General features: G+C 46.6%; 1 long non-coding RNA gene across 1 annotated transcript; it reads left to right on the top strand.

The window, feature by feature from the left end:
* The first annotated feature begins 298 nt into the window (after window positions 1-298).
* On the top strand, window positions 299-3,994 carry LOC116420195. The gene is made up of 2 exons (XR_004230476.1): window positions 299-449; window positions 611-3,994. It is a non-coding gene; the product is annotated as an uncharacterized LOC116420195 (long non-coding RNA).
* Window positions 3,995-11,689: the final 7,695 nt, after the last annotated feature.

Genomic DNA, 11,689 nt, shown 5'->3' with positions numbered 1-11,689 from the left:
GTCTCTCATGATGCGAGTGCAGCTTGACTGAGAATTTTTTGGGGCCCCCAGGGAGCCACAGTGGGAACCCCATCTGGTGTGGGCCGCTGGACTTCAAGCCTTGGACCTTAGGTGAGGGGGAGGAGCTGCCCCAGGGAGGCCAAAAGCCAGAGTCCTTGGCGGCTTTTGGAGCAGGGGGGAAGTGGGGCGGGGCGGGGGGAGAGGGAAGAGGGGTATTTCACAACTGGGGAGTTTTGTCATGACCCATCCAGATTTCCGTTGGCTAACCTCAGTCTTATCTTCCTGCTTTGGGCTTCCTCTTGCAGAAGTCCAGAGGCCCTTCAAAACACCCAGCCTTCCTGCCTCCTGCCTCAGTGCTTGGCTCTCCCTGGTCCACGGAGCTTCTCCTTGCGACTTGTGAGCTATCCCCTACCCCCGGCTCCTACTTTCCTCATCCCTCACTACTCCAGGTACAGTATTTGGCTGCATCTCCCAGACTGGGGCAGAGGAAGAGGATGGGAGATTGCAGAGGGTTAATCTTTTTTCTAGAGAATGTCCTTTGGAGTCCCGGACCTAGAGCTGGAAGGGACCTCAGAGGCCACCCAGTCCAACCTCTTAATTTTACACACAGGAGAAAACTGAGAGTCCAAAGAGGGGAAGTTATTTGGGCAATATTGGGGAGCCATTAAGTGATCCAGGTGCCTTGAGTCCTGTGATTCCACCTGAGCTGCTCTCATCCTCAGCCTTCATCCTACCCAAGGTTTGCTGGGAGGGGAAGAGATATAATGAGGGGAAGAGGCAGAGAATGGCTCCTTTCTGTCTAAGGAGAGCCGGGGAAGGAGGCAATGCTTCCCACCGACCTGACCCCCTGGATTCTGTTTGGGGTTGCTCCCGTGGGAGATTACAGGATAAAAAAGGTAGACCGAGTCCTCTGGCCTGGACCGCTCCTTCTTGTGGCCACCTCTACAGAGGGGGAGCTACCAGGGGACCGGAACCAAACCTCGCCCTGCCCGGCCCACTGAGGCCCCCCAGACTCCAGTGCTAGAGACAAGGCAATTGGCAGAAGGTGAGGCTGGGACGAGCGCTGGAGTTGGGAGCAGAGGTTGGGTTTCTGCTTTGCCATTTGCTATCCGTGGGATCTGAGGTAAGTCACAGCTTCCACGAATCTCACTTTCTTCCTCTATGGGATGAGGGTTTTAGATCACAGGGTCATAGCTTTCAAGCTGGAAGGGACCTCAGATGGCATTGAGTCCAACCTCCTCATTTTACAGATGGGAAAACTGAGGCCCAGAGAGGCTGACTGTATTATCTCTAAGGTCTCTTCTATCTTGAAACCCTACCAGTGACCCTGGAGGTCACAACATTGCCCCTAGAAGGGACTTGTGGAAATACTGATATTCTCTGTGGGAGGGAAAAGCTATGAAATAATCACCTACAAAGCCCTCTGAGATTGGATAACAGAGTGCAGGGCCCTGAAGGGCTCAGAGACTCAGGTTGGGGAGGTTCTGAATGGCAGAGGCAGTGTGGGAGGCAGGGGAGGGAGTGGAAGAATAGGGAGGGAGTTAGAGGGAGGGGACTCAGAGTACCTAGTTCATGTCAAAGGGCAGTAGGAAGCCCAGAGAGTATATGCACAGGGTGGTGCAGGGAGGCAGGGCAGATTTTCCAGAAGAGAGCCTTGATGGCCCATGAAGTCCAAGGACAATTTCAGGGTAACTTTGGGCTCTGAGTGATTTTCCAAGTTTCCAAATAATGTGGGGAGTAGGAGAGAAGAGAGGATAGGCCCCACTTCTATTTGCAGGGTTTGCTGTTAATCAGCTCCTCCCTGAACTAGGACTTGAGTCCCCTTCTCTGAGAACTTTTCAGGGTCATGGAGGCTCCTCCTTCTTCACCGGTTTTGGAGATGAGCAGGGCCTCTTACTCCCTGCCCCTTCTCCTCCACCCCAGATGTCCCCAAGTCCCCATAGCTTGCCTCCAGCCGGTGACCTTGTGGCCCTGCCAGCCACTGGATGCCCAGTCCCCCACCCCACCCCGGGGGGGCCTCTTCGGTCAGCCCCAGGTGATCGGTTCCTGCCCTCCCCCCCCCATTAAAAGTGGCTTGGACTGCTGCTGAGCCCCATCTCCTCCCGCATCAGCCCTGCTTCCCAGAGCCCACCAACGCCGTGAAGCTCTGGCCAAACATTTTCCCTTCTCTGGGCCCCAATATTTTCCTATAGAAATTGGAGGGGGCCAGACGGCGAGACCTCCAGCTTAACATTCCAGACTAAAAATGATATGAACGCGAATTTTAGAAGCCGAGTCTTACAACTGCGAGGGCTCCCCGAAGGTCAATTCATTCATCCCTCTGCAGCAGGCTGAGTAGGTGGCAGCACCTATATGTAGTCAGGAATTACTCCTGGCTTTCAGGGTCAGGCAGGGCAAGAGAGGAGGAAATTGGTCCCTTCCTGACGACCCGCGCCCAGGCTACCTCCTAGCACTGACTTCAATTTCTCCCTTCTTCCCCCTTCTTCCCCTTCCATGGGCCTGGACAGATGGGTTTCTGAACGGAGGACGGAGAGGAAAGCCGGGGGGGGGGGTCTCAACCCTTCTCTGCTTTCCTTCCTTCCTTCTTTCCTTCCCTCCCTCCCAGAGTCCTTCAGCACTGTGGCAAGCACCTTGTTACATTTAGAGAGCTAGGAAGCGGCACAATCAGTTGGAAGTACGGAACATCTGAGAGGAACCCCATTCTAGTTCCTCATCTCCACCCCCACCCCCATCAAACCCTACTTGGCAATCTCTGGAGAAGCAAGTCCCCTCCTCAGTCACCACAGGATGTCTTGGGGGCCCTCCCCGGGTTCCCTCTGGGCCCTTTCCCCCTGCCTCCTTGGTTTGGTCCTTCTCAGTTTCTCTCTCCTACCTCCCAGGGCAGTGAAGAGTATCCAGGGGCTCATGAAGGGGGCAATACTTTGGAAAATTAACCAAAGGGTTAACCAAAGGGGGGGATTGAATCCTGGTTGTTTTATAATTGGGGAAACTGGGGGGAAGGGACTTGTCCAAGGCCACTTCCAGATGGTAGCCTATCCCCTGCCTCCGGACTCACAGACCATAGAAAAGTCCCCTCCCTGGGCCTTGGTTTCCCCAACTATGACAGGAAGAGGTTGGCTAGATGAGCTTTAAGATCTCTTCCATCTCCCAGATTCTGTGGGGTGCCAAGAAGACTCCCCGAGCCCTTGAGAAAAGGGCTGGGGAGGGCTGAAGGAGCAGAACTTCCTGGGGACCTCGGGGCGGAGGGCGGGGTTTACAAGGTTGCTGTCTTGGAAGATGGGGGCACAATCACACAGGACTCTTTCCATTGTCTAGAGGGGCCCATTGAGGCATGGAGCTGAGGATTCAAGGCCCCAAGACCTATAAAGCTGCCCCCCTTTCAGGGGAGAGATGGCTATTCAGCAATGGAAGGCTGTACTCAGGCCAGAACACACAAATACACCCCCACTCTCTCCCTCACTCCCTTTCTCTCTTCTCTGATTCTCTTTCTTTCTTGTTCTCTCTCTCTCTCTCTCTCTCCTCTTTTGTTCTCTCGGATTCTTTCTCTCATTCTCTGTTTCTCCCTCACTCCTATTCTCTCTTATTCTCTCTGCATGCCCCCCTCCATCACGTCCTCATCCCTAGTTTCAGTTTTTCTCACTGAGGCTTACCTTAGTTTCCCCTTTTGTAAAATGAGGTTAGACTGGATCACTTCTGAGGTCCGTTTCCACAATTCTATGATCCTGTTCTTTCTTTCTCCTCCCCTCCATCTCCTTCTCCTTCATCTCCTTTCTCTCTTTTTCCGTTCCTGTCTGTGTCTGCCTGTCCATCCGTGACCGGCTGTCCATCTGTGTCCGTCTGTCTCAGTTTGCCCGTGATTGCCCGTCCATTTGTGTCCGTCTGTCTGTCTGCCCGTCCGTCTCTATGTCTCTCTTTCTCCTCCAGGACTGCCCCTCGCCTCTCGCCTCCAGCTCCCTGGCCTCTCTTCTGACGGCAGGCCTGCAGTGCCACACTCCGTGTATTTGACAAGCTGAGTCGGACACTCCGTGTGGTAGAGTGTCAGTTTGTCAAATACCCCAAGTGAGGCATTTGCCTAGCAACCCCGGACTGGGGCCGAGTGGATGACCAGCGGACCGCCTTGCCAGCCTCGGATCTCCGGGCCCTGACCTCCAGAAAGCAGACGTCAACTCAATCAAGGGGGCAGCTGCAGGTGGTGCTCTCGGCTTGGCCCGAGGTGTTTGGGAAGTGGTTGGAGACACAGAAAATGGAAGGGGAGGGAAGGCAAGAAAGCTAAGCTTGAGTCCCACCTGTGCTATTTCCTAGCAGCATGACCTTGAGTAAGTCCCTTCCCCTTCAGTTAACACATCTATTAAATGGGCTCCGATGAGAAACCAGTGAGAAAACGTACATAAAGTGCTTTGTAAACTGTGGCGCACTAGATAAAAATTTGCTTTTAATAATACCAAGGCTTCGGAGGTCTTCTCCCATTCTAGGAGTAGCCACTCTTCAACCTCATGACCTGGCTCCGTGGGGCTGGGCCCAGCAGGCTATATAAAGGTCATCCAAGCCCTATGGTCCCCCGCATTGGGATGAGGGAGAAGGAAGAACTGAAGTCACCTCCTTGGGCCCTGTGTTACCTTGCTAAAATAATTTCTGTTTAAGTCCCAACTTCTCCAAATGGAGACAATAATCCCTGCCTCGACTACTCTTCAAGGCTGTTAGGAGAACCAAATGACAGCCATGTGTATAAACTAGAAAGTGCTAGAGAGGTGGGAGTTAACATTACTCTGCTATTATCATTCCTGCTTATTCTCTGTTAGAATGGAAGCTCCTCGAAGCAGAGACTGTTTTGCTTTTGTTATTGTAGCTGAAATACAGCAGGCACTTAATAAATGCTTGTTGATGGATTGCCCTGGGGTGCCAGAAAGCTGCTGGTATTGTCTATGGACACAGTCACTCCTCTTCCTAAATCCCCTGTTGCTACTGAGGGGACAGTCATCTAAGTGTCATCCTGGCCTCCTGAGTCATTCTCACACTCTGTATCCATACCTTTGCCAAGGCTTGTCCACCACATCTCACTTGGGCCCTACCCATAATCCCTTACTCTGGCCCTACCCATCATCCTTCACCTGAGCCCTAGCCACCAGTTCTCGTGGGCCCTGCCCAACATCCCTCACAGTGGCTCACACAGCCACTTCTCGTGTCCTTTTACCTGGACTATCTCCACAGCCTCTTGATTGGTCTTTTTGTCTCATGTTTTTCTCTGGATCCAACTCCTGTTTCACATGACTGGGAAAGCGATAATCCCAAAGCCTGGGACTCACCATGTCACTCTTTTGTTAATAAACCCCAGTGACTCTCTAACGACTCTAAAATTCAGGGCAAACTCCTCCGATATTTAAAGGCCTTCAGGCTGGCTCTGAGTCTATTTCTCCAGGATCATTAGACTTCACTGCCAGACAGATTGGTTGCCATGTCAGGGCATAACATCACCCCTCACTCAGGCCCTACCCATCATGCCTCACTTAAGCCCTACCCATCATCCTTCACTTGGGCCTACCCATCATCCCTCACTCAAGGCCTATCCATAATCCTTCACATGAAGTCTACCCATAATCCTTCACTTGAGCCTTACCTCACTGAGCCCCACCTATAATCTTGCACTTAAACCCTACCCATCATCCTTCACTCCCGGCCTACCCATCATCCCTCACTCAAGGCCTACCCATAATCCTTTCACATGAAGCCTACCCATAATCCTTCACTCAAGCCCTACCCATCATTCCTCACTCAAATCCTACCCATAATCCTTCATTTAAGCCCTGCCCACCATCTTTCACTCAGGCCTCCTCATTTCCTCTCCCTTACCTCTTAGGATTCTGAGTATCCTTCAAAGCTTAGCTCAAGTGCTACTTAATCATTCCAGCTTCTCATCCCTACCTCCCAAATCATCCTAGATTTATTTTTAGATATATCTTATATATTCTCATGGAAGCAGATTTTATATAGTATATATAAACTGTGTAACCCAGGACAAGTTGTTTAAACCTCCCTGTCTTAAGCAGCTAAGCAGCTAACTTGCAGCTTTCTGCCAGTCTGCCTTTGTCAAAGGAGTTTCCTCATCTGGGAGTCCTTTGTAGCTGGGAAGTCACAAGTTTAGTCCCTATAATCACACACACATACACATACATATTATCTCCTATAAGCATTTCGCTAATTGCTGCAGAACTGTGTTTCACTCATGCCTGACTCTCACGACCCCATGTGGGATTTTCTTGGCAAAGACACTGGAGTGGTTTGCCATGCCTTCTCCAGCTCATTTTACAGATGGAGAAACAGGGAAATGGGATGAAATGACTTGCCCAGGATCACTCAGGGAGATGAAGCTTCCTGCCTCTAGGCCCAATGCTCTATTTATTGTGCCACCTAGCTACATATATCCTTTTTTTAAAATTTTGTTTTATTAAAAATATATATAAGAACAAAGAAAAGCAGAAAAGGAATACAGAACAAAATGAAACAAAACAAAAGATAACATTGTCATGTGCTCAGCAGAACATCAGGGAGGATTCAAAATATGTAACAAGTCTATATAGTCATAGAAAAATTATATTCATGACTGTCCTTTACTTCCTTGTAAATTTTTCTTTTGTTCTCTGCTGTGCACTTTCTCACTTTATTTTTTCTCCTTTCATTCCCCTGCACAACCAAGCAGGCTATAATTAAGAAAGGATATATTTATGTATATATATATATATATATACACATATATACATACTTACACATACACATATCTTTCCTCTCCCTGCTGATTCTTTGTTTTAATTCTACTCCTCCACTTGCTTGCTGTTACTTAACCTCCCCCCATCCATGGATCCCTCCGCTGACTTCTTCCCTCACCCTTTGCATCCCCCTTCACTCATCCCTCCTCCCTTATTTCTTTATAGATTTTGGAGGGTGCTGTGAACTTCATAGTATTTACATAGTGTTGCCTATTTAACCCAAGCCCAATAGGAGAAGGTTTTCAGAACTGCAAGCCCTCCTCCCCCTCCAATGCCTCTGTGTCTATTCTTCCTCTGCACCTCATCTGAATGATATAATTACTATTTTTACCTTAACTCTGCCCCAATCTTGCTTTGGAGCTGCCCTATGGTTGATGCCAATCTTATACATACGGTATACATTTCCCATGGGGGAAAAACAAAACATAAACAATTTGCCACATTGAGTCCCTTGAGACTGATCTTTGACATTGGCTTTTACATGTTAAATTTTCCATTAAATTGGAATTTAGTGGATAGAAAGTCCTGAAAATCTGCAAGTTCACTGAATGTCTATTTTTTCACATTCAATATTATAGAAGATTTTGATGGACATGATATTTTTGGACTCAGGCCTAGTTCTTTTGATTCTTGGTAGGTACAAGTCCGGGACCTATGGTCTTTTATTGTGGCTACTGATAAATCCTGTATATTTCTAACTGTAGCTTCAGTGTATTTGAATATTATTTTGTTTCTTGCAGAATTTTCTCTTTGATCTAGGGGTTTTGAAATTTGGCAATAATGTTCCTATTGTTTTCCACAAAAGATCTCGTTGAGGTGATGATGGGTGGATTTTTTTTTATTTCTACTTTTCCCTCATGTTTTATCACTCCAGGACAATTTTCTTGAATAATTCTTGTATTGTTATATTGAGGTTCTTTTTTTGGGGGGGGGGATCACAATTTTCAGGCAGTCCAATTATTCTTATATTTTCTCTTCTTGATCTGTTCTCCAGATCTGACATTTTTCGGATGCATCACATCCTGTTCTATTTTCTCATTCTTTATATCCTATTTTGTTATTTCTCATTCTCTCATAGCTCCACTGCCTTCCCCTTGTCTAATTTCAATTTCCAAAGAGTCATTTTCATCTTTGAGACTCTGTATGTATTTTTCTAGTTGGTTAACTTTTGTTTTCATAATCTTATTTTTCTTGAATGGTTTTTATTTTATTTTATTTTTTATTTTTTTCCTCAATGTCTCTCATTTGAGTTCTAAATTCTTGAGTTCTGTAAATTCCCTCTCAACAGGGAACCATTTCATGTTACTCTATGGGGTAGAAGTTTTTTTTTTTTCCCTGAGGCAATTGGGGTTAAGTGACTTACCCAAGGTCACACAACTGGGAGGGGGAGCTTTTTTTTTTTTAAACTTCACTGTCCTCCATTGTGCCATGTTATTATAGACCAAATTCATGGATCCATAGTCAATACAGACCAGATGAGGGAATATATACCATTCATCCCACCTCAGAAACCTTGCTTTTCTTTGCCAAGGAGTTCCTGTTCATTTTTATTTTCAATATTCCTATGAATCCTAATAAACATCAGAGTTGGAAGGGGCCCCTGAGATTATCATATATCTAGGGCAGCTATTTGGTAGATAAGAAAACAGGGCTAGAGAGTGTCCCTCTGAGGTCGTGGAACTTGGCCATAGTCACACAGAGAAACTAAGTTTTGAACCTGTGTCCTCTAACTCCAAATTTCTTCTCCACTCTACTGTCCCTCTATACTTCCTTGCAGGCAGGGGTATACAAAAAGTCAGGGAACACTCCCCCAAATTTGACCCCACTCTACTAGCTATGTTCTCCTCTCACCGCATGAGATGGGCCATTAGATGGCACTGCAGTAGACAGAATATAGAGTCAGAAAGATCTGAGTTCCAATTTGGTCTCTGATACTTACTGGCTGGATGATGCTGGGCAAGTCGTTTCTCCCTGCTTACCTGAGTTCCCTCATCTGGAAAATGAGTTGGAAAAGGAAATAGCAAACCACTCCAAGTATCTTTGCCAAGAAAACCACAAATGGGGTCATGGAAAATTGGACATAACTGAAATGACTGAACAAAAACAAACCCTGGGCTTGGTCTTAATCTGCAATTCACTAAATGAAAATGGAATGGAATTTAAGGAAATTGAAGTCTCAAGATCTGGGATCAAACAGTTTGGTTATCTTGAGTAAGCTACATAACCTACGAGCCTTACTTTTCTCATCTATAAAATGGGTATAAGATCGGCGGTACCCATCTCACAGGGATGTTCTGAGGAAAGCACTTCAGAACCCTAAAAGCACTTGTCAGAGAACAGATTAAATAAGTCCAAGGAGCCATGTCACTGCTATGTAAGCAAAAAACAACCCTTGTCACTCACTGGGCGACTTTCTGGAGTAAGCTCATCTTAATCAGTAGATTGCTGTTGGTAATTGTTACTTCTCCACTAAAGTCTCTCCCTATGCCTCCTGGATACAACCGTAGGGCTTCTGGGTTATAAAAACTGAAAAAGTACCAGGTGTCACCACGCTAGGGAAGCTAGTAGGTGTACCTATATCAAGTACATCTTTTAAAGTGTTGAAGGAAATGTTGTTGGTGGGCTTGTGCTAATGTCTTCACAAATTTATCTGGACTCTGGGGTCAGGAACTGATCTTCTTCATTTTTGTGTCCCCCATCACACCTAAGGCAGGCTCCTGGGATGGAAGGTGCTTAGGGAATGGGTGTCAACTGATGGGTTTTCCATTACACCCTGTGTCTTTGGACCCTTCTCATCTCTGAGACTCAGTCACTTAAAAGGAAAGGAGTTGGGCCCATTTACATCTGAAGTTCAGTGTTCCCAGGTCAGATCAAGCCCTAAGGACAGTCCCAGCTATGGCCCCGGGTCACTATTGGTTTCCATATTCTTTCTTAGCGGGTCCCTTCCAGCCCCGATTTTCTCTGTTCTGAGGTCCCTCCGGGCTTTGTTCTCCTGTGACTCAAAGTTTCTCCCGATTCTGACCTTCTGTACGCTAAGTCTCCTTTTCCACACTGACATTCAATATTCTAAAGTCAGTTCATGTTATGACACCCTCAGTTTAATGTACTTCATGGCCCTAAACACTCTGTGTTCTTCGGAGACCGTGCCTTGCTTGGCGTGACTCATATCTATAAATCAACAGCAGCAGAACATCGAAATTAAAAAAGATGAATCTCAGGTTTCCAAGAGAATTATTATCTTCATTAAAGAAATTAAAATTTCCCAAAGACAAGTCAGTTCGGTCTCCTTTTCCTATTTAATTAAGAACTCAACTTGTTCATTTGCACTGTCTGCCCAAGATGTAAAAATACACACTCGGTGAATAGGATAAGCTGTCCGTTTAGAGGCCCGTTATCACCTCAATAATAGGAATTCTTCATCTCTCTGGCTTTCCCTGTGTATGCAATTAAGCCATATCCTTTAGGACTTCGGGATCTAGAGCAGTGGGTCTCTCACAGACATCATCACATTTAGGGAAGCTCTCTCCTACTTGGACCCCCACGCCGGATCTCCTCTATGACCATAGCGAGAAGCCTCGCACGGTCCATATCTCTCCCTTTTATGCTCTGCTTGACATTGGGGGTCAGAGGGTTAGCAGGGTACCTCTATGTTTCCATCTCTTAAGAAACCTTGGTTAATCATGCTGTGTGTCTGGAAGATCCCATGTCGGAAGTGTCTTTAAGACAAGGTTTTGCTTTACCAAGTCATTCATTTGCTATGAATATAAACCCATTGGGAGCTTCCGCTCTTTACATCTTGAAATCACTTGTGTGATGGTAAGTCTGTGGCCCGCCGTGATATACTGCTTGTCAAAACCCATCCGATAGTCATCCACAATGGCCCCCGCAAGGTTATTCCCCCCGCACATTTTCTATGGACAGAGACATCATTGTGTTGGCGAATGATTGTTGATGTTCCCTTGGTCACCTTATTTTCAGAGGTTCTCTATTTTTCTAACTTTTAATGATATATTATCTGTAAATCATTTTCATTTCCAAATATCTCTCTTCCCCCCCTAGAGGATCCAGAGAGCTCCTCCTTGTAATAAAGAGGGAAAAAAGAAAGAGAGGAAAGAGAGCAATTCAGCAAAACTAATCAACACCCATTGTTCCCCACCACTGCAAAGAATGGAGGGAGGTGCATTTTCTCACCTCTTCGAGCTCGAGGTTAGCCATTATAAATACAGTTATTCCTTACACATAATGGCTTTCCCCGTGGTGGTTTTGCTATATGGAGGATCGGCAGAGGAAATTAAATGGGAAATTTGGGGGAGTTTGGAGGGAGTCGCGGATGGCAAAGGCCATCGGAGGACACAGAAAAAGTTTCGAAACAGAGAAATGCATAAAATGCATGGGGAGTATCGTGTAATAGCACCATATTTTCTCCTTTAACACCATAATAATTTGGATTTCTTCTCTGGTATTCAGGAGGGCCAAAACATTTTACAGGGATTTTCTAGACTGGGGGTGGGGGGCTGTGGCCCTCACCCCCTTGATATGGAAGGGATAACTGTATAGAGTTCTGTTTCATGGCCTTTTTCTCCACCTTTTTGTAGACATTGCATATATTGTTTTTTCAGTTTTTTTTTTTTACTTCCACTTATACTCTTAAGACTTTAAGACTCACCACTACCTCCAGGTGCCCCAAAGTAGCTGGCTAGATGTCTTCAGCTCCCCTTAAGCCCGAGCTTACTTAGCTATTACTGCCTCTAATCCTGGGCCCGTTTTGTGCCTATGAGACAGAGAGTCTGCGGTAGAGGGAAGAGCACTGGATTTAGATTCAGCAAGATTTGGGTCCGAAAACCACCCTAAACATTGACTAACTCTGTGACCATCCACAGTCTAATCACTTAACCTCTCTGTGCTTCAGTTTCCTGAAAAACGGAGTT

This window comes from Sarcophilus harrisii, chromosome X (genome assembly GCF_902635505.1).
Source record: "Sarcophilus harrisii chromosome X, mSarHar1.11, whole genome shotgun sequence".
Taxonomy (NCBI): domain Eukaryota; kingdom Metazoa; phylum Chordata; class Mammalia; order Dasyuromorphia; family Dasyuridae; genus Sarcophilus; species Sarcophilus harrisii.
Note: the sequence above shows the minus strand (reverse complement) of the source record. Positions and strands in the feature narration are given on the sequence as shown.